Source organism: Ischnura elegans, chromosome 11 (genome assembly GCF_921293095.1).
Source record: "Ischnura elegans chromosome 11, ioIscEleg1.1, whole genome shotgun sequence".
NCBI lineage: Eukaryota > Metazoa > Arthropoda > Insecta > Odonata > Coenagrionidae > Ischnura > Ischnura elegans.
Genome location: NC_060256.1, coordinates 60,477,492 through 60,501,292, shown reverse-complemented (window position 1 = coordinate 60,501,292; position 23,801 = coordinate 60,477,492). Strand labels below are relative to the sequence as shown.

At 38.6% G+C, this 23,801-nt stretch overlaps 2 non-coding genes across 2 annotated transcripts; one reads left to right on the top strand and one right to left on the bottom strand.

Annotated features, from left to right (window-relative positions):
* The first annotated feature begins 267 nt into the window (after positions 1-267).
* Trnag-gcc lies at positions 268-338 on the top strand. Its single transcript has one exon. It is a non-coding gene; the product is annotated as a tRNA-Gly (tRNA).
* A 6,144-nt stretch (positions 339-6,482) lies between these two features.
* Positions 6,483-6,553, bottom strand: Trnag-gcc. The gene has a single exon. It is a non-coding gene; the product is annotated as a tRNA-Gly (tRNA).
* Between the last annotated feature and the right edge of the window lie 17,248 nt (positions 6,554-23,801).

Genomic DNA, 23,801 nt, shown 5'->3' with positions numbered 1-23,801 from the left:
AAAGAGAAAACTTTGGTGCTCGTTTGGAATACCATTACGGATATGCTCCAAGCACAGATACCAATGAGCGATATGGTCTCAGTATTTGCATTATAGAGCCCTCGGGATAGTGGCAGTAATAAGCCTTTGCTTTCATATGCGAATACACCTAGGAAATATCAGGATCATTACTTACTCGATTAATGCAGATTGACGTAAAAGCTAATTTCACAACGCTCATTACATTTGAGCACTAAGATAATTCAATACCTTCCGTTACTTACTGTAGCATCGGTGGTTCAGTGGTAGAATGCTCGCCTGCCACGCGGGCGGCCCGGGTTCGATTCCCGGCCAATGCAGTTTTTTTGCCTGCTCAGGCGGGTAATGTCCTTGCCTCATAACCGTATATCACGGATTCGAATCTCGCCTGGGTTCCTTTATCCAGCGCATGGATGTTCGTTTACGTTTAAATGTTAGGTGTTCTGAAAACCCCAACATAAAGCCAAAATAGCACTGTTTTCAGTGGTGCGGCGATAGATGAATAATTACGAAAAGCCATAATTATAATCTAGATGGCTGACTTTCATCCTTGTGTTAGGAGTGCTTTAGTTTTCCTTCAGCATGCTGAAAAGGGCTACAATGTAGCCGTAATACGTATACGTGTGGTTCTTCGTCCTCTTGCCGATCCTTGACCACGCTCTTGTTGGAGCTATTTTTTCTCCCGGAAGATTGAATCCATCTCAGGGATAAGTGATTGTGTGTGTGTGAATGCTTATTGAGTGAGTGTGTTTCCGCAAAACATTGGTTATCCCTAGCTGGCCTATCCTGTGAAGATTCCCGGTTTTTTGTGGAGCAAGAATCCTTAGTGGAGGTCCCTACAGCCCTCACAAAGGATCTTGTTTTGTTTGTTTGTTGTGAGTGAATGTGGGTGTGATTTGGGCTTTCCGGTTGAGAGGCTGGGGTTTGGTCCCTGTGGCGAAGTTCTCCCCCTCCCTGCACACCAACACAGTGACAATTTTTACTTGTAAGATGGCTGAGCCGTGGGTGAATTAAACGGCTATGTGAGTATTTTCCTTTTTATAGATGGCTGGTGTAAAACATCACATGAGACAGAAAATGTCTAGTACTAGTGCAAGCAAAAAGGAGAATAACCAATGAAAATGCATTGAGTTTTATTTCCACTATTGGTATATCAGTATATCGACAAATGCTCTCGCAGCTCTTTGAAATACTTTTTAGGCCTGTTAATTGCTCGTCAGCAGCGATGTAAAATTAGGATCCCAAAGGCATCTAAGGTTCAATAAATGCAATCCGATTCCAACTATGAGTTTTCTAAAAATAAAAAAAAATCATCAATTCTCACAACTACGCTAATCTTACTCCCCTACGCAGCATTCTTCCATGGCAAAACGATCTTCCGTATATAGATAAAATATACACCTAATAGCCAGATTTAATATCAGAGGCAAAAAAATACCGTTTTAACCAACAGTCATCACCATTAAAAAGATAATCAGGCAATAAATATTGATATTAGTTCATCTGATAATTTCATGATTGTGCAGGCAATACTGATTTCTAAACCGTACTGGACTTTGGGAATGTCTCGAGATTTTAATAATTAAATCTACGACCTAGTTTTGATCTATTTTCTTGCGGACCTAATTTGCGACGGTAAAATAAGCGTACACAATCAGAAACCGCGCATATTTAGTCGTTTATAAACTCTTGGTTGGCATCTAGTTGCTTATTTTATAAGACCGCGGCAAGAAAAATACATTCTAAAATAGTGAGCATCGACTGAAGATCCTTGTCCACTTGCAAGATTCATCAATGAAGATGCATCGCTAACAGAGGTGTCCACAAAAAACTAACAACTCAAAATACTTAATTGCAAAACTGGCGATCAGAATTTATCCCGAACGTTTAATCAAATCACGGCCTGGTATTTCATGTGCCTTTTGGCAAGGTAAAAAAACCGTTGTACTAATGGTTAGGACAGTTTATAGAATCGAAGGAATTAGCGAAACTAATTAGATTAGAGAAACGGAGTAGCCGCAAAATTAGATTCTGCAAACAATATATGCAACCAATAAGCCAATAATAACATAATTGCTACTCGATAGGCCATACTTATATCTCTACTAAGTAAAGAGGCACACATAGGATATTATGTATAATTATGGTGTGTATGTGAGATGCTATTGCATGCTGGTGAATTTTCACCCCTGCCAAACACCCTAGAAATGGCTCACAGGCTAATATGTAGATGAAGAAAGGAAGCAATTCCTCTGCGCCGTAGCATTTTTTGACGAATCAAGCTACTTTCCCGCGTATTTAATTAAGTTCTTGGATTAATACTTTCTGCGCTGTATCTTGTAGGAATTATCTCTGCGTATTCAAGGCGTGGCCGGACGAGTACAAAATAGCATCTCTCACTCAATTTTTCATGCAAAAATTTCCCACAAAACGCTTTAAGAATCCTAGTTTCTTCAAGGCTATGCCAAAAATATCTCTTCTATGTAGAGCATGATGGATAGGGTGGTGCTTACTTTTAAAGTTGTGGGGTATAAGTATGTAGGGTTTAATTATGAAAGACATTTTGTTTCTTCCACAAGTTCAATTATTTTTAATAAAAGCGTAATTTGATAATGGTGTAACAGCCGAAACCGGTGATAAAATAGCAGAAAAATGTATAAACTTGTGGAAGAAACAAAGGGTCTTTCATTTTAATATGGAGCCCTCCCACCACGTACGTGCGTCAAGTTTCGATTTAATATGTAGGGTTTGTTGAGTACACAGTTTTCAACTCCTCAAATTTGAAAATTCTACCTCATTATTTCATCATACGTCAAAATTCTATATTAGAGACATAAAAATGCAGGCTAGTCCTCTAAGTACTTCTCACGCGCAGCATTTAGAAGCTCTCCATACAATATTTGCATTCATTTGCTACTACTGGCTTTAATGCGAAGTAAGATTTTCACATACTCTAATTATAAATCGCGCTTCTGCAGTACGCTTTATTTTTACACCTGAAAAACAGGGGCATTTCAAGATGGTAACGTAATTCTGAATGAGAAATACGTCACTAAATAACAAAATAACGAGAGGGACTGAAGTGTCCTTTTAAAGCGGTGGCGTTTGCCGGATAAGGAGGCTGATATATATCCCCTCAACAAACGGCCAGGCGAGGCAGAATTCTAAGCGCCCTCCTTTAAAGACGTATTTCCCATCGCAAGAACGAAGTGTCGGAAGAAATCGAGACGCAACCTCTTTCCGCGCCATCTCTTTCGACTGCGGCCCAAACTCGTTTGTCTCTTGTTTTTTGCATGCGCGATTTTTTGCCCGGTCAGCTCCTCCTCGCGCTGGCCGAGACAAATACGGAGAGGGAGAGAATGGAATTTAAATTTCAAATACATACCATGCGACGGAATAAGCGAGGCAGCGTCAAGGGGAGATAGCCATCATCCCCTTCTCGTGCGCCTTCTCGGGATATCCTTGGGTGAAGAAGCACTTCAAGCAGCCTCCTGAAACGTAATAAAGGGGAATGCATTTCGTGAAATTCCAAAAATATTCTCGAGAGGTTCAATTTATACCGAGGGGTTGAAGGTGGTTGCACGAAATAATGTTTAAAAATACTAAAGAAAACTGATCGCTCCCTCTCGACCTGCCTTTTATTTGAAACAAATTGAACGTTTAAAACTTACGCTGAAATTTTGATTTTAATATGGTACATCTACATCTAAATACTATCCCGTAATCCACCTAAATAGACCTGTGGCGGGGGGTGTTAGGACAACCGCAGGCGATTTATAAAAAGGAAATGCTCTAAAGAAATTTATAAGTCCTTTATTTTCCGGGGGAAATACAAATTCCCATACCTATCCGTCAGGCAAAATATCTCTCTGAATTTATCGTTTCCATCGGACATGGAAATATAATGAGAATTTAATAGCTTGTCCTCTGTGTCACTCTGAAAGATAGCTGTTCTTAATTGTTTAAGCAGAATAAGCCTTGTGCGCAGCCTCCCGAGTCTCGAACGGCTCCCAGCCTGATTCGTTTAACATTTTCTCTACGCCCCTAACAGTTATTGACGAAACCGTTGGGTAAGGTTGTGTAGGCGGTGGATACTTCTCCTGTATTTAAAAAGGGTAAAGTATCCCTAACTTTCATCTCCGTTGCATACTTTTCATATTTTTGATTAAGGAAAATGATGAAAAACTTCCACACTTTTGGACATTGAAATTTTAAAGGTAATATCGTAAGTTCTAAACAAGTAATGCATCAAGATTTAAGAGAGAATAATACCGATTGAGTGGGAGTGATGCGTCCAGTTAAATTTGTTTGAAAAAAAAAGCTTTATATCCTCATAATATAATAGCATATAACTAGATTTTTTTAATCATTTCCATTGTATCGATATGGCGGAGATTTATTAACACCGGCAGAGCGTTTTATTGTGGGTTTAAAAGGTTCAGAAATAACTTTTTCTCCGGCTTTGCATGAATGAAATTAAGTTATTGTACAATGGTGTGTTATACTGTGCAATTTTGGGGCTGCGATTTCATGGCCAATTACCTTGTATTCTTAATTTTACATTCATTTCAAAAATATTAAATTCTGCACACCATACATATTTGTCTAAAAAATTTCAAAATTTTATATGCATGCATTTTTTTCCACACCGTAAAAAGAAATTCATGTTAATTTCTAGCTTTAAGTAATGTTTACGTATAGTGCTTATTTGATAGTATTTTATAAGTGAATTTACACGATTTAAAAACTTTTATTCTTCCGCAAAAGCAATCCAAATAGTGACTATTTTTGCATTTTCATCTCAAACATTTTGTTATGAATATGGCAATGAACCCATTGCATTTTACTACAAGTACGGATTGGTTCAATCCTTACGCAGGGATTGGTTGGAAATGGAAGTAACACAAATGAAGAAATTGCAAACAGATTCCTTGAAAATATCGCAATAACGCCTCAACCACAAAACACCTCGCTGCTGCCTACTTACATCTGCAATACCGTACGAACCACCGCTACGGCGCGGCGTTTGGTAGGGGATATTATTACCTAACAAGCACCAAGACCCGTGTTACACAATTTCAGTTTATACAATACCAGTTACCCTTTATATAAAAAACATAAGTGCTTCGTTCAAACAGGCAAAACAGGTAATTTCTACGTTAAAAATATAATTAAATCTGCAAAACTGCGTTTATATAGTTAGATTTGTCATCAAAAGCACCTAAGAATTGAAAAAGGAAAATTAACATTTGATTATATTCTCGCAAACTTCTTTATTTAGTAATTTCAGAGTTTCCACAATGTAGCAATTCAAAATTTCTATGATATTTCCAAGTTGCCTCACGGAATTGCTCCCTTATCCAGAATTCTACCCGATGATAAACGTAAGCATTTTTGGCCGGATATTTGCTCATTGGGGTAGAAATTACTGATTATGTAACATTTGCGAAATCATTTTGCGTCTAACATCTTGAGATGATATAAACTCATTTACTGAGGCAAGTTACCTCAGTGAGGTGAGTTTCAATAAACCGCCTACACTTATTAAAAATTTTCGGCTCATATGATAAAAGATAAAAATAAAAACTAAATAAGGTTTCAAGTTAGGGCGAAAGCTTCCTCGGTGTTGCGTAATGAATGGGCGCCGTATTCGTTGTTTATAGTGGCAACAAAAACAGAAACTGTTACCATTATAAACAACGAATGCGGTTGGAAACCCCGTAAGATGATGCAATTCAGAACAAGCATTATCACATTATCTTGACCTTTACAAATAATAGCAGCTAGTGGCGGTTCCAGAATAGAGACGATAGGTGGGGGGGCTACGGGTAACTATCAAAAGTTGCAGGGGTCCAAACAAAATTGCCATTAGGTCTAGCGTAAATGTGGTTACGAAGGCGGACGCTAAATCCCCATGGCTCTTCTCTAGATCTGCCTCTGGAATTTAACATACCAAAAGCGTGTCAAATAAGCCATATGTTTGAAGATAATTTTTATTTCATTCATAAAAGTAGGTAAATAAATCGGAAAACACAACTAAATACTTTTGCCTTTCGCTTGCACTTGAACTCATTTTCTGTCTATCGTGATAATTTAAACCAGCCATCCAGTTTATGATTCTAGCATTTCGTAATAACTCTATTTGGCCTTTACACCGCAGTTATCATAAAATTTAACAATTAGACGTACACGACCATGCATGCCTAGGATAATGGCATCCCACCCAGGAGGAACTCAAACATAAGATGGCGGTGAATTCTTCTCGGGTTTCCATCCGGGTGAGCTCCATCTCCATCGCTGACGACGTCGGCAGCGATGGAGATGGAGCTCACCCGGATGGAAACCCGAGAAGAATTCACCGCCATCATACGCCGGGAAAAAGTGAAATCTTCAAACAAATCTTAAGATCTTCGGTTTGGCAGGCAAGAACTTCACTCCGCCGCTACCAAGGGTGACAAAAAAATTGCATCGGCCGGGAATCGAACCCGGGCCGCCCGCGTGGCAGGCGAGCATTCTACCACTGAACCACCGATGCTTCATATGATAGTAGGAGTTAATGAATAATTTTTTAATAAATGTTTAAATGTAATGAGCGTTGTGAAATTAGCTTTTACGTCAATCTGCAATCAACGAGTAAGTAATAATCCTGAAATTTCCTAGGTGTATTCGCATTTGAAAGCAAAGGCTTATTACTGTCACTACCCCGAGGGCTCTATAATGCAAATACTGAGACCATATCGCTCATTGGTCTCTGAGCTTGGAGACTATCCTTAATGGTTTTCCAAACGAGCACCAAAGTTTTCTCTATAGCTCTTGATGCCATGAATGAGTAATTTTGCGTCCTTTGCTGTCACCGTTACATTACATCAAAGATAGCGATTGGCTGTGCGTTAGGTCATGCATAATGCGTTGAAAGTGCTTCAAGTTGCAGTAGGCATGCGATAATAGACGATTTGTGAATAGGTGGAGCCTACGTAGTTCTTATTTCGGCCGTATGAGGTCTCTGTGCTATTGTGGGATAAGTTATACTTGTAAAATGCCTCAATCGTTTACGTACCAGCTAGAGGACCGCACTATTTACCCAATTCACCCAACCGCAAACCATACATTTACATCCTATCATCCTGATATGAAGCTCTTGATGATAACACACTCTCCTTTTTGCTGTTGAATCGACTTAAATATATTGTTGGTAGGGAGGCATGGACAATGACAGCAGCGGGGATAGCAAGGAGCATTATTCACATAAATCGGTAAAGGTCCGTGGATTCGATTCCCAGTCCAGGGGATTTTTCGCAATGCCGCAATCGTTTACGTACTAGCGAATGGACCGCACTATCAACCCAATTCCCCCTACCGCAAACCATACATTTACACCCTATTATCCTGATATGAAGCCCTTGAAAATAACCCGCTCTCCTTTTTCCTGCTGAATCGTCTTAAATATGTGGTTTGAAAGTGAGGCATGGACAATGACAACAGCGGAGAAAGCAAGGATGTAAGACTTCGAAATGTGGTGCTACAGAAGAATGATGCAGTTCAAATGGATCGACCATGTTAGTGATGAAGAAGTCCTAAGAAGAGTAGAATGGAAAAGAAGCCTCGTGAAAACCTTAAAAAGAAGACGAAACAATCCTCTAGGCCATATTTTGGGACGTGATGGTCTGATGAAGACAATCGTTGAAGGACAGGTGGAAGGCAAGAATGGAAAAGGAAGACCTCGAATGTAATGCATGGAACAAGTAAAGAAGGATGTGAAAGGGATAAATTCTAGGATGTGAAAAGATTAGCTGATAGGAGATATGATTGGAGAGCTGCGTCAAACCAATCTTAGGATTATTTTTTTAATAAATAAAAGATCGTAGCACTTTTCCACGAGAATTTTTAATACATACAAGACCAGATGATGGCTCAGTGAGCCGAAACGCGTTGTATGCATTAAAAATTCTTGTGGAAAAGTGCTACGATCTTTTATTTATTTAAATATGCCTAACTTCCACCAATTGAAGCCTGAATCTGCTGAACTCAATCTTAGGATTGTTGACCAGACGTGATGCAGGGAAGAATGCATACGTAGAAAAATTCGCTCCTAAAGTAGTCGAAATCAGAGGGAGAGGGAGCTAGCTATCGAGGTCACGTTCTGTCAAATAACCCTTTTCGCGACCCCTGAAGAGGGAGCAAAAGGAAAGGGGTGCGAAATGTGATAGGGATCCAGGGGTGGAGCATCGTTTGCATCGCATCCCATCTCGGCGCCGAATAGGGGAGCGCCGAAATGGTTCCCTGGCAATCTCAGCATCCCATTCTCACGTGCCACAATTGGACCAAGTCAGCGCAAATGACGACGCGGATGGAAAGGTCGGCCACGGTGATACCCCTCCAAAAAATCGGTATCCATATACAGGATGGGTTCCGAGAGTAATGCAATTGAATTTCCTGCGCCGCTCCTCAGTGGCGGCTCGTGAGTCAAATGCTGGGAGGGGCACACTCCACCCGGGGGTCAACATTTTTTAATATTTTCTGTATTTTAGAGAGATTGTATGGCAATCTGAAGACCATTGTGACTCACTAATACACAAAACAATCACTAACAATGTGACACTAACAATCACTAACTCGATTAACTCAACTACAACTAGGTCTAATTACTTTAAAACAATTTACTCATAATAAGACAACTGGTCACCAAAGCAAGGTATTCTGCAACGCTGCAACACAAAGATTATACCGCCGCCAGTCGGCGCGGCGATGTCAACTCACTAGATACGTCGCTCTGTGCATGCTCCTGGGACGCCGCGGCGTCTCAATACTTCCATAAGGCACAACCTTAGACGCGTCATAGCACCAGCAGCCCCTACCACTACCACTCTTCATTTAACTGCATGGTGATGGATTGGGACGCTCTGGTCAGCGCCCTGCGGCTACAAATGCGAACTTCTCGCGCTATTTTTGCGTGTTATTGCTACATTTTCGATGTATGCGATTGAAAAAACACTTTGGTGAATTAGATGCCTTATTATATTTGAATGGGTATTTAAGTTTTCTTTCCTTTCACAAATCTTTGGGAGAGGCGGCGTCCGAGAGTCCTTATGCAAGCCGCCACTGCCGCGCCTACTTCTTGGAGTGGGATCAAACCACTTGTAATAGGTTGTGTGAACGCTAAGCCTTGCCACAATACCACTTGTAGCGCTCTCGAAGCTGTCAAAGTGGTAGGATGGCAATTGTTGTAAACCTCGGCCCGCCGACCGTGTCAAAATAATCGACGATCGAGTAAATTTCAAGTTTCATGCTTAACTGAAAAAATCTCTTGATGAGAAAAACAAAACCGTTCGTGAGGCTCTATGGGGACTGTTCAGTCCTACTTATTACTTTTGATTTAAGGCCTTAATGGAGGGCCGGGAAGAGGTTTACCCCCAAAAAGGCAAGAATGAGCAAATCAAAAGTGAAATCAGGGCTCATTGTGTTTTTAGACAGGAAAGAAGTGGTCCATATGGAATTTGTTCCTCAAGGACGGACAGTTAATAATAAGAATAGGATTTATTCCATACACAGATACGATGTTCAGTAGGACATGAATAATTTGGAACATAGTTACCACATTGGAATTAATATTCCGTTTTGGGTTTCCCACTTGTTTTACCAATGTATTTTTGGCAAATGATGGGTGCTACATACTTGAGCAAAGTAATCTCAATGCTGACAGTTACATAATTAATCCAAGAGTTGTACAAACAAATTTGAATGTTCATATGTATTTACTACATGAAATCACTAAACCAAGACACTGAGATTCCACTAATCTACCTCCTTCCATACATTATTTAATCAAATTACATACATCATTAATGATAAATAACCAATTTTTACGATATTCAGCTTTTACAACACGAATTTCTACTTTTACGATAGTTATATTCATTCTTTGCATAAATTTTATATTTAGGCTACGCACCTCTTCCTAACGCTGCCTATTACATTGATCTGCTAGAAAGATTCCGAGGGATGGTCATCAGAACGAGAAAAGACATTTTCATTGCCTGACAACTCCATTTCGACAACGCACCTTGCCACAAAATGCTTGGATACCACGAGTTCTTAGCCGAACACAAGATTCAAACGCTGCCCCACTCCCCCAATAGTCCTGTAGTCACCTCAGCAGACTTCTTTATGTTATGGTATTCAGATCACTCCGCACCTCGATCATTCCTCAATTCCTCAATCTCTGTGCCATATAACAAAAATAAGAATATAGCAAACTATAATCTGCCCAATACTGAGGCATAAAGTATTTTTAAAAGGGTGTTAATAATGATTTATGCCTCGTCCTCGGAACAAATTTTTCTCTACCCCCGACAAATATATTCTTAATTGAATCCCAATTTTCAGCCAAAGAAGCACCATGACCCACCCATTTAGGAAAGATTTCTCTCAGTATATTTGTAAAACACATTACATTTCCTTTTTTATAGTTCCAGATGAATTTTAATGTTTTTCTTTGACTAAGCGAATGGCCATTCCAGCTCCATTGAAGCCGCTGAGTGATCACTTGAAGTGCGGTTAACCTCAAATTTTTTAACATCCTTAAATAGCCTTGGAGGGAACACATTCAGGATGTTACTTACACGCACGGGTCTCTTTACTAGATGATCAAATCCCTCTTCATTAATTAGTCCATTTACAAAGTTTTGAGCCTTGTCACTGCCTTTAGTATTTCCATTGTAATTGGCATTTGGCAGATCAACATCTCCTTGGATTTTTTTTTTGGGTTTTTCGCCGCAAGAATCCTCCAAAGCATCCACGATACTCTTGTCTTCTTCTCGTTTTCGGTTTGTTGAGATTTAATAAAAGGCCTATTTATTGTTTCGGGAATAGACATTGATACTAATTATTTTTAAATCGGCCCTGACACATTCGAGGCATCTCAATAAGCTTGACTAGACACAAATACCCCGCTCCCCTGTCCATACTGTTCCTTTTAAACCCGTTTAAGTAATCTTAAAATATTTTATTGAATTGATAACTTCTTCAAGCCACGGCTTAGTGCCTACCACACAATCAGGTTCCCATTATTCTTATAGTGACAGAAATTCAATAATGTTATTACTTCTGGTACGGCATCTAGACTGAAGAATTTCTAAGATCTTACTTTTGTGTTTTGAATTGTCGGGGATCGTAACATCCCCGCAGGTGCGTTAAATTTTGGGGGATTTACAACCATTAACAAGGTTAGAAAATAATGTGATAGGCTTCTTGTGGTAGTTCAGTGAAAATTATCATTATTATAGACGAGAAAAAAACCGAAAACTTGAGAACAAAAAAATGCTTAAAAGACAAATAATGGATATTGTAAACTCAAAGATCTATGAATAGATGTATGAATTGATTTTATAACTTTTGATTTGACTCTATTTAGTTAAAAATACATCTAAAAGGTCATCACTTATGGGATACAAGCCTTATGGGATCATGCCCTACGGAAGTTTCATAATTTGAAAGCTAAATCACGGATTCAATATTACCTGATAGTGCGATCTGAGAACAGAAATCATTAATTTCCTCCCTAAAAATACCATCTAAGTTAACTAGGATACTAATAACTTCTTTGGCGAGACAGGAGTGAAGAAAAATTGACTTAACTTTCAATCAATGCCTTAAATAGACCGAAAAGGTTGAAAAAGTTATTGTTATTTGGAAAAATAAACAAATAACTAACAATCTGTGACGTCACGACTTCACAAGTCCACTCCAACCCTCTGTTATGCGACGCACTTCAACCGGCTAGTTGAGGCGCAATGAACGCCATACGCACATCAGAAAAAAACATTAAATATCAACCACGATCCTATGCATATGCATATTTCACTTTAATTAGTAAAAATACAGCTACAAGAGCATATTTTTTCAACCAGCTATCTAGGACATTTAATAATAGCATTCAGATTGGTTTTTCATGGAATATACAAGACAATGGATACATTATATTCATAAGCGTTTTTATTTGAAAATAAAAAAATAATAGCATTTATTTTAAAAGACAAAAAAAATAATTTTTTCATTTCATGATATCGAAACTACATGTATTTAAAATCGTGACGATTTCTACACAATCAGACTCGATAAAACTATAAATATTCCTTTTCGTGTGGTTCGAAGTCAAAGTGACCGAAAATTCTAAAGAGAGCATAAGAAAACAAAACTCCACTAAGAGAGCCTGGTGACTCTACCGTCTAGCGGCCAAGAAAAATAACAAGAAAACCTTTGTATCACGTGACTAACACATCAGTTGCGATTTAAGAAGGATAATGTTTTAACATAGAAATTTAAACAGCTCTGCATTAACTTAAAGAGGATGCGATAAAAGTAAACGATAAAACTTTTTCATATCTATATTGAAATAGACACTTGCAATTTTCTATGGATATAAACTTCTATTCTAACCTAGGTTTCGAGTCCCCACATCTAAATCTAGGTCGGAATAGAACAGTGGAAATTTTCAAGTAACTACATGTTAATACACAAGCATGTTACTACACGAAACCTCGGTCGGAATAAAAGTTCATAACCATGTAAAATTGCAAGCGTTTATTTCAATATGGAAAAATTCCACTCCACCACGCTTGGATCTAGGGATTATATTTTTCATCATCATCATCACTGGTCAACAATCCTAGGATTGGTTTGACGCAGCTCTCCACTCAATTCTCCTATCGGCTAATCTTTTCACACCTACGTATTTCTTCTCTTTCACATCTCTCTTTACTTGTTCCACATATTTGTTCGAGGTCTTCCTTTTCCGTTCTTGCCTTCCATTTGTCCTTCGACGATTGTCTTCATCAGGCCATCATGTCTCAAGATGTGGCCTATAAGGTTGTTCCGTCTTCTTATTAAGGTTTTCCTGAGGTTTCTCTTCTCTCCTACTCTTCTTAGGACTTCCTCGTTACTAACTCGGTCGATCCATTTGATTTTCATCATTCTTCTGTAGCACCACATTTCGAAGGCCTCTATCCTTGCTTTCTCCGCTGCGGTCATTGTCCATGCCTCACTTCCGTATAGGAGTATACTCCAACTGTAGGTTATTATAAATTGATTTTTTTTGATATCTCATCTAATTGTTAGGCGTTGGCTCCACACCCCTGTTTTCCACTTTGGTCATAAGGCTAATTATATTTCCAACTCAACTCTCACCAGGGTGGGCCCACTCAAGACCGTGCCACGCAGTAATTAAAAGCGCCCTCACCTGGAAGCGAGCCAGGGGCGTCTTAGGCGGAGTCCGAGTCAATAGTGGCGAGGCTTCCAAGCGAGAACGGACGCATATTAGATCGGAGATATTGCGAATCGAGTTGGCCAGTTTGGAGCGTTGAGGCGGAGCGGATAGGTTGGAAGGACTCACGGGTTGCTAGGGTGTAGGGCTAAACACAATGAGGTTGGAGGGAAGAAAGATCCGAGGTTTTCCCGGCGTATGATGATGTTGAAGTTGTTTCGGGTTTCCCACCGGATGACGTTCTCCATCGATGCCCTGATGACGATGGACGACACGACCATCAAAACGCCGGCATATATGGAGAACCTCATCCGGTGGGAAACTCGAAACAACTTCAACAGGTTGGAGGGAACATAATACTAAGGAGGTAGGCCCACGATTCGTGATTCACGAAAGCTACTTTTCGCATTTATTAAAATGTTCCAGCTTTTTATCATAGATCATAGTTTTGCGGTAAGCACTATATTTGACCTCTGCTGCCGAATCCGCCGTAGAATACGTTTTTTTTTGTTGAAATTATTGAAATTGAAATTAATCAAAATTAATAAATTAGATTGCGGAAAATACATAATCGAGGATAATCGCAAGTATATATTTCAATATGGTAAAATTCCACTTCATCGTACTTGAATCTTCGGATTATGCTTTTTTTGCTGACGATGCTGTTATCTATCGAGAAATTAGCGATCACTCTAGACTTAGAAATTTCATCATCCCTAATAAACAACGTTCACAAGCGGAGCCAAGAGTGGGGAAAAGAATTCAGTGGGGAATAGTAATATGAGCAAACGCTAGACAGTACATTACATGCGTAGGTCATTCAACTATACCTATGTAAGAGGGTTGCCCAGGAAGTAATGCACCACAACTTTTTTCTCAGCCGACAACAATGGTGCGAATTCTAAACGCTACGCATGCATTATCAGGAGTTTCATGGGTATGAGTGTAAAATTTCTGGCTCGTGCGACGGGTAGCGTAGCTGGAGTATCATTTCCAAACGGCGTGTGTAGATGATGCACCTTGCAATCAAATTGCCGTCACTGAATTTTTCTTTTCAGAGATAGAAAATGCACGGAATATTCAAACACGTTAGTGCAAATTCTTCGGAGTATCTGCTGTCAATGGGAGTGAGGTCAGTCGCTGGGCTCAGACGCTGAGGGCATCAGAAGGCGATTCGGCGGTGCTCCAAGATTTGAAGCGGTCCGGGAACAGAACAAGGCTTGATACCAACAGGGCAAATACGACTTTGTTTCGCAGTGGAGGAAGGCCATGGAACGGGACGGAGATTACGTGGAAAAATAGGGTGTGTAGCCGAAACATTACTCTTTCGTGTGTGCAATAGGGTGGTTTCCTACTATTTTTTTAATATCTAAATCGAAAGATTATTTCTCCTGGAGTACGTACTTCACGCTTTTAGATTTTTAAATGACGATATCTATTTTTCGCGATTAAATGAAAAGTGGAAATTTTCAAGCGCGCGAAAACGCGACGGGTAAGTATGAATAATGGGACTATCTCCAGACGGCCAGTCTCTTCCTGCAAAAGCGATGAGTTGAATGACATCACAGCATTCGTCTGCGAACGAGAGCAGTTTTTGACAGCCTCAGATAACCATCAGGCTCCAATATTTCCACAGTTTTCCCAGAGTTCAGGGAGCCAAATATTTCAGCATATAAAAACTCAACTACGGAGCATATAAAAATGCCTGCCAAATCTTTACTTTGAAGGAGATTCGAAACCACGTTTTCTTTAAATTCCTCAATAGCAAAGTGCTCGTACTTTCGTGGAACAACAGGGAATTAGTTAGCTTAGAAAACGCTTCATTTACAATTAGCACTCAATTGGATAATAATAACATACGTTACAACGCCATAACTTCCTTGAAGTAGTTCACCTTGATAAAATGCCGTTATTCATTAAAATAATTTATTAAACGTAAGGGGAAGTTTTTTTTTCAACTATCTTCCTCATTCAGTCATTTTCTTCTACTTTTAAAATGAAAAAAATCGTAACGTTTCCGCCCACTTTTTATGAGCAAGTGAGATGATTAGATTGTCGGTCATTTAATGTCAAGAGAGAAACTACCATTAGAGAAAAGGATCCATCACGAAAATGAAAGCAACAAAGAACCACGCGAGACCGAGAAGTAGCAGAAAGCAGGAGATGGGTTCGGCAGGAGTCAGTGGCGTCATCAACTTCTTCACGAAAGGATAACAGCCGCCAATTTTACTCCTCGAATAGCTCGATAATTAGCGAGAGATTGATAAAAGAATAATATCGATCTCTTCCTTTTTTTAACTCATTCAGAATCAACTACAGGGTGGATAAAAATGGTGTAACGAAATTTTAACCTGATGCCAAAAAAAAAGAGAATGGAATGTTATCAGATGTCCAGTCTGATTCCATTCTCCCCTTACAATTTACTTTATTCCGTAAGTATTAAAAATACAGAAATTGGGGTTTCTTTAAAAATTTTACCCCCTAAGTGATAATTTTTCAATTGTTTCATACAGAATGGTTCGATTTAATTATTTATCTTAACAACACTTTCAAAAATAAAAAATACACTTTGACAAAAGAATGAAATTAAATAAACTTATCAGAAAAATATACATGAATAAGACTTTTCAGAAAATTAAAATAAAATAAACTCTTAAATAAGCATTTGACCTTCGTCTTCTTTATTCTCTTCTCTCCTTCTTTACAAGATTTAGCGAAGTGTTCCTCGTCTTCCTTCTGCCGGCAGGAACTAAAATAAATAATGATGTTTAAGTCGAAAACTCAACATTTTTAAACTACAGAAACTTTGAGCCAAGCGCTCCGATTGGCCGCGAGTTTTTCCTGTTGCCGGATACTCTGGATAACTTATGGCTTCGAATGCTTTGCCTTCCGAGATCGCGATGCATCTTAAGTCATCCGGCAACAGGATAAATTCGCGTCAATCGGAGCCCTTATCTCAAAGTTTCTGTAGTTTGAAAATGGTGCGTTTTCGACAGAAACATCATTGGTAATTTTTGTTCCTACTTTTATCGACAATATAGGGTTAAAATTTCGTGACACAATTGTTCTCCAACACATATAAAAAGAAGTTGTTGAACGAGCTTATTCACGTAGGTAATTTATCCTCATCGAGACTTCATTTTTACGGAGTTTTGCACTTCATTGAACAAGAAGAATAAATAAAAAGCACTAAAATCCTACGGCCATATGGAAACGACGAGAAGACTGAAGTTGGATCAAAACAAATTACATTTCACCCAGCCGTTCCACCTGCAACGTGTCAGGCGCTATCCGATCAAAGGTTAAGCCGAGAGTATTACAGCGGGAAAACGCGATTTTTCCTCATCTTTCGCCGCAAGGACGGACTCGAATGCGCGCTTTGACCACTAGGCCATCAATTACGCACGGGGCGTAATGATTCATTGGGAGCCCGGAGCGAAACCTCCGTGGTAGATATTCGTGCGCATGTTCAACTAGGGTGGATGCTGGTAGCTGCTAGGGAAGTTTATCGGGCAGCCGGCGAAGTGGGCAGCCATTGGCGGACGCATTTACGTGCGAGAGGAATGCCTTTGCCGTCAGACCATGCATTAAAGCCATAATTCTGCGAAGGGGAAACCGCGTATAACGAACAGATTATCTCGCGGGAGCCTTAAGACCTCCCTGGGCCGTCCACTGAGGAAACAAATCAAAATGCCTGCCAAGTCCCTAGCTTGGAACGGGATTCGAAGCCAGGTTTTTTTGAAATTCCTCGTGAGAAAAGCGCTCGAGCTTTCGTGGAACAATAAGACATTCATTTATTAAGAAAATGCTTCACTTAGTACTCGTTTGGGTAATAATAACTTCAGTTGCAACGCCACAACTTCACCAAGCGCGAGCGAAAGCGAGGTCTAAGATGAATTTCCACATTTTTTTTCAAATTAATAACTCCTTTCAACAAAAACATGAAAAATATCAGTAATGGCATAATAAAAAACCATGTAAATTAAAAAATATGGTCGTGTTACCAGAGAAAACTTTGGTTTTATTCGTCTGTGAGTGCTTATCTTGGCAGTTGGAAACCCAAAGTTTGTGGCCAAATGGTAACTGAGAATTCGTTTCAAAAAATAAGAATCAAATCAACATCATCATCATAGGTATAAGATTAAAGGAACTCAACACTGTAATATTGTGATAAATAAAATGGAGATAGTTTCGATAACTAGAACCCCTTGAAAATGTATAACCTCTTTTGTTCCTTCTAGTTTATACTTTCATATTATTTTCGTTGTAATTTATCAGCCTATCCCAATATTTTCCCATTATAAATTATTTAATTTGCTTATCATGAGCTCAATTATATGGTATAATACAAATATGTTCCAAATAGACAATGTCCAAGAACAATAAACCTAATAATTATAGTTAAGTTCTTACTACTCTGCCCACCTGCCAAGATTCCGAAAAGTAGAGTCAGCTACGGGATTAATGGCTAGGGGAATCAAATCGGAAATATTTTAAGTTCTCATCGTCAAGAGACAGATATCCTTTAATTATTCAATGTAATGCGTTGTGTCTTACGAGAAGCAGCAGAAATAATATATAAATAAACACTCAGAACAATTCCACTGGAGTAATTTCCCTGAAAACATCTTTCTCTACGCTACAGCAGAATCATTTAGCCGCAATATTTATTTTAGAAGTATTTCAAGCAAAAGTATTTAAGTTGCCTCGACTCGATCTTTCGTCTCTATCTTAAAGAAACACCATAAATTACGAAAATTTATTAAAATAAAATTATACCCACGTAAATTTAGGGGCAGAGGAAACTTCATCATCAGAATTTTGAGTCAGTAAATAAGTACCTTTCGTGGAGATAAACAAGGTGTACACTTTACTTTCTTCTAAATTAGCATTTAATTGCTTGTAAAGGTGGGCCAACAGCTTAAACAACACCTCTAATTAAGTTTTATGACTAAAAAATTAAACAAATGTATTTTGGACATTTTGAAAAATATTTTAATTTACCATTTGCTTTCATGCGTGCCATTCAATGATGATAAAAATTTAATTAATAGTAGATAGAATGCGGAAGATTTATATCTTATGGTTTAATTTTTCCTATTTCTACCTTAGTGAGCCAACTGGAATGTATTTTCAGTTGAGAAACGTTATTTAACTTCAATCACAGCATCCTAATAACTCAATAAACACTATGGTGAAGGGCCTTCCTTTGCTTTTTATTATGATTTGAACGATAAAACGGCTTGTTTCCACAAAAGCACTAGTATTCCAATTCCAGTATTAACTGACAGACTAAAACTTTGGGTTAAAATTTAGAGGTTTAAATAGAGAGGAAATAAAAACAGAGGTTCTGACCAGCTTGGACACATCAAACACCCCTTTAAAATTTTAATTTCAAATGAGATTAACAGAAACTATCATAAATATACAAAATAGATTAAAAAGCGTAAAATAAACGTTTTTCCGAAAAAATACACGCATAAAAATTATAAATAACGCCGTTCATTGAGAAATATGAAAACTTTTTTCCATATGGAAATTTTCTTGATTATACATACTAAGCTGGAACAAAATTTCAAATATCTGATTATCAATATTGATTTGTCATCAGGAGCAAGCAAGTGCGCGAAATTTCAAGCCTATTCAAGTTAAGTACAAGCGAGTAAAAACATAATTCATTCTATGAAGTACAGCTAGAATAGCATAGAATAGAATTTCTAATAAAATAAAATCACGTTGGTATTTTGGTTAAACTTCCTTAAGAGGACGCATTGCGTTCGATCGACCTGTACTGTGACGCATTACTAGTCCAATACTTGAGTTATATTGACGTTTCACGAAGTAGACCCTTTTCAAATTCTTCCTGTGTATCAGTTATCAAAAAATAAACCTCAATTTTTTTCAAAAGTAAAATTTCCTTGTCTGCATATAGGTACGTGCTGCTTAGGGTCTGCTATTCTTTATTATAGTAATTTTATTCCTCGCAATACAAATATAACTTGAAGCACCCAAAAAAAATAAGAATCAGATACCCTTCCAGACTATCGCCTCGCTTTAGGGTTGCTGACTCATTCATTTGCAAATGAATTTTAAATCGGCCTGTGCTGCATTCATTTGTTGTTTAATCTTGCACTTAACGGCAGGAGTGCAAAGAGGAAAATGGATAAAATAGACACATGAAATAAAAACGGATAATAAATTGCTCGAAATGGAAATTATGCAAAGAAAAAACAATCCAAAGATACATAGAAAAAAAAAAACAAATAAGTTCGGTTGAAAGGGGAATGAGGCGTATCTACTCTAATACCAGCCAGTTGCAGTATTACACAATGCAGAAACCGAGAGTGGAGAAGGGACTTGCCTCAGAATCTGTAAACTCAGGCCTAACTTGACTATAATGGATCTTAAGAACTTTCAAGGGCAGTTAAGCCACTGCAGAAATCTTCCTTTGTTGCACATTATTCTTGTGGAAGACGCCCAAGCGATTACGCACTCAAGAGAACACGGAAATATATATCCACGCCTATTTTTCCCAACGGCGCGCCGCTGTCCATTCCGTAAACGGTCTCAGCATAGCAGTAATCTCTGCACTTACCTCTTGCATGTCATTTGGCCATTACCGCAAACTGGTCGTCTTGTCCCATTACTTACAGAACGGTCCCGTGGACTAAAATAACGCAAAGATGGCACATTACGAATATGGGCGCGGTACACCCTGAAACACCTGGATCGCGAATAGTAGTCGAAGAGTAACTTATCAAAACTCATGCAGCAATCCACTAGTAGGGGAAGGTATTTACTGCGCACAGCGTGGCTTTGAACTTTGAAATAGCTGAGATTACTCAGCATTAAGTGGAGTTTCTGGGGTAAAAAGGGCCAGTCCGAAAAAAAACAGCATGCCAGCATTATTTTCATGAAAATATTAAAATTCGCTCGTATAATTATAATCATCAAACTGTTAGCAGGCAATATTAGCAGTGCTGGAACGCATTTTCCTAAACTCTTTTTAGAAGTGGAATATTACTCTTTGTGTTTTTTTATTACAAGTTATTATTTACATTTAATTTTTTTGTTTACTAATGTATACTTTAGAAATTTTGAGAAAACAAAATCGATAAAAGTGTTATTTGACATTGTTTGATATTGCTACGTGTTTTGTAAAACAGTGCCGGAATGGCGTTCCAGCGCGTACCGGCACCATGATACCACTGTTACAGGGCTATATTTTCTGATCTTAAAATAGTGGAATTTTACAATCAAGACGGAAGAAAAACATTTCTTTAGTAATTTTCCACACCTTAATGAGACCAGTGTCGGTGCATGTTTAATTATAAAGGCTTAAAGATACATATGAAGTGTGGCGATACTTGTCTAACCAAATTAAAAAGGCTAATAACAGTTGCATGGACATACCATTATGGCAAAAAACTTGATAGCAATCGCTGAACCTAAAGAATTGTGGTAAAAATAAATATCACGCTCATCACTTTGATACATTTTGAGTTATTAACAAATGAATGCTGCAACTGAAATCAAATCACTGCACAAGCTATAAATAAACGTTAGGCAACGATGTTCATGGGAGGGATATATATTATTTTAAACTTATTCTCATAGTGTGAAAAAGTATTTACGATGTAACCATTTTCTTGCTGTTGCATTAACACTAATAAAACTTCAGAGCATTTTCTCCTCAAAGAATCCTCCTTGTTACATTTCCACATCCATGCATGTATATTTACGAAATGCTTATAAATGGGGCATCCGCTTAACTTTAGCAAAGTGCAGTCCAAACCATACGCCACAATCAACCGATTTGTACTGTGAAACATTTCATTAAAACATTTGGGAAAGGAATCTGTTGTGAGAAAGATCTTTTTCATAGCATTAATTGGTTTTATAAAGCGTTTCACCGATTGTTTCAACCGTAATCAATCGATAACACTCCCTAATTCCAACCCGAACCCGAAACACGCGGTAGCATCTACATCATGAGTCGCAGAGTGACCTATCAAAACTCCCGTTGCGAGTATTCCACAGGTATAGCAGGGAGATCGCACCGAGTGTGGACCTTAGTCGTTCTTTTATAAATATATGCGGAAAACTTCATCTTGGTTACCATGCCTACCAGCAATTTCCTTGTTTTTTCTTCCCTTGGATACGAGGCAATCAATGTGCCAGCTATACCTGTCATTGATTGTTTAGTAATGCGACATTATATAAATCAACATGGTTCTCTCCAGTAAAACGTTTAGTGAAACAATTTTTTATAAAATGGCTTTGAAGCTAGCAAATCAGAAAGCGCCATCATAGACTTTAAAATCGTTATAGTAAATTTAAACAACATTATATTACGGCGTTCATGAAGAGGAGAGTTAGAGAAAGAATTTAAGAAATGGCTTGCGAGGAGTCTGACCTTGAGAGTAGCGCTTGACGGTGTGGAAACGTGGACACTTAGAAAGGCCAAAAGAAGACTGGAGGCATTTGAGATGTAGGTGTGGAGAAGAATAGAGAAGGTGAAGTGGACGGAGAGGAGGAGGAACGACGAAAAGCTAGACATTGTGGGTAAGGAGAGTCAGCTTCTAGATGAGATACGGAGGATACAGAAGGTATTGATGGAGCAAGTACTGAGCGGGGATGGAATAGACTGAAAAGTAAACTTTGCTGTACTCCACACAGTAGTTATTAAAAGACTCCGCCGGTTTAAACTTTTTCAGGTCATTATCAAGGGGTGAATACCTTTGTATGTGTGGACACCTCTTGTTAATGACCTGAGAAGGTTGAAACCGGTTGAGTCTTTTAATAAATTGAGTATAATACAACAAATTTTATTTTTTAATCTATCAAGTCACGATTCCAGATAGTACCTAACCTCGCAAACTATTGATTTCATACGGGGATGCTGAAAAAACTGTTAGAGGGAAGAATATCGGGTAAACGAGGGAGAGAAAAGAAGAGAATAAGAATTTTTAGATAGAATGAAAGAGAGTTGGCCAAATAGGGTAGTTTCCTTCAGCAAAGAAAACGAAAGGCATTGATTGCGATTCATTACCCACCATTAGTGTATTCATAATATACTAATTATTTGGTTTTAGAAATCCCGGTTTAGACGAATGGAAATGGTCAATTTTAACCGCATTTGGAAAAGGCCAGATTGGCGCCCATGCGATGCACTCCACGTGATCTCACAGGGACCTAGTTTCTACACGAGTAGAGCATGCATGAGGCACAGATCTCAGGGAAACATGTCTTAATAATCTACTATTAAAACTGCCTAAGGTCGGAAAGTTTCCTTCGTTTGATAAGGTATTAATAATCTATATTTAAGCCAAGCGCTACCTGTTAGCAGGGTACTCTGCTACCTGCTAGCAGCCTACGTCATGTCAGCGCACAATCCTTGCCTCAAGGTCACCTCACAGGGCGGCAGCGGGAACCAGAAATACGTCACACGGACTTTTCCCATCATTCCTACTTTGCCGTCGCGTTTTCGCGCGCTTGAAATTTTTCACTTTTCGTTTAATCGCGAAAAATAGATATCGTCATTTAAAAATCTAGGAGCGTTAAATGCGCACTCCAGGAGTAATAATGTTTCGATTTAGGCAATAAAAAAATAAAAGGAAACCACTCTATATTTTAATTGAAATAATAATGATAAGATGCTTTACCGATTACTTTACCATGATCAATTGGCATTATCCCTAAGTTCCAAACTAGCTCTTAAACACGCTGAAACGCCTGGATCGTGAACAACAGTCGCAGAACAACTTATCAAAACTCCCGCAGCCATTCCAGCAATCAAGGCAGGGAGATGGGAGGGTGGTTGGTTAGGCGTGGAACGTAGGTAATCGCTGAAACTTTGCCGGGTGAGGAATGATTCCAATCCTCGTAGGGACCCCACGCAGACAAAGCGATAGCGTCTGCGTGGTCTGGGGGATTTTTCTCCGAGATATCCTCCGAAGTTCGCACAATGAACCTGGGGTAGGGAAGTAAATGGCTTGGGGTCGAGTCCGTACGCTGCGAGACGTTTAGCCGACACGGACCACACCGCGAAGGTAAATGATGCTAATCGCATTAGAGGGAGATTTCTCTGCTTAAAAGCCTACTTCCATTATCTCATTGCTACCAAAAAAGTTCATGAGTGCGCATTAAGTTTTGACCACAAAACGTGTATACGATGGAAAATGTTTTCAATTAAATGAATACTTATCCATTTTAATATTCAACCGAGAAATGAATGAAAATCTTTTTTCTCGAAAATTTAAAAATTTACCCTTCTAAATTGACTAATTAGATTGAAGCTAAAAAGAATGGTTTCCGACGTTTCCGTACTATATTTTCATAAAATTTCACGTGAAAATCAGAATTTTTAACTCGGTCCTTCCGGTTATATTGTACTAATCATGAGAAAATTTTAATTCTTCCAGAAATACATATATCCTTGAGAAAAAACTGATCCAAAGCCAACTACATCAGCAAAAAATATAAAACTCGGTGGTGAGTGGTGTGAATGTGGGAGTCCAAATGC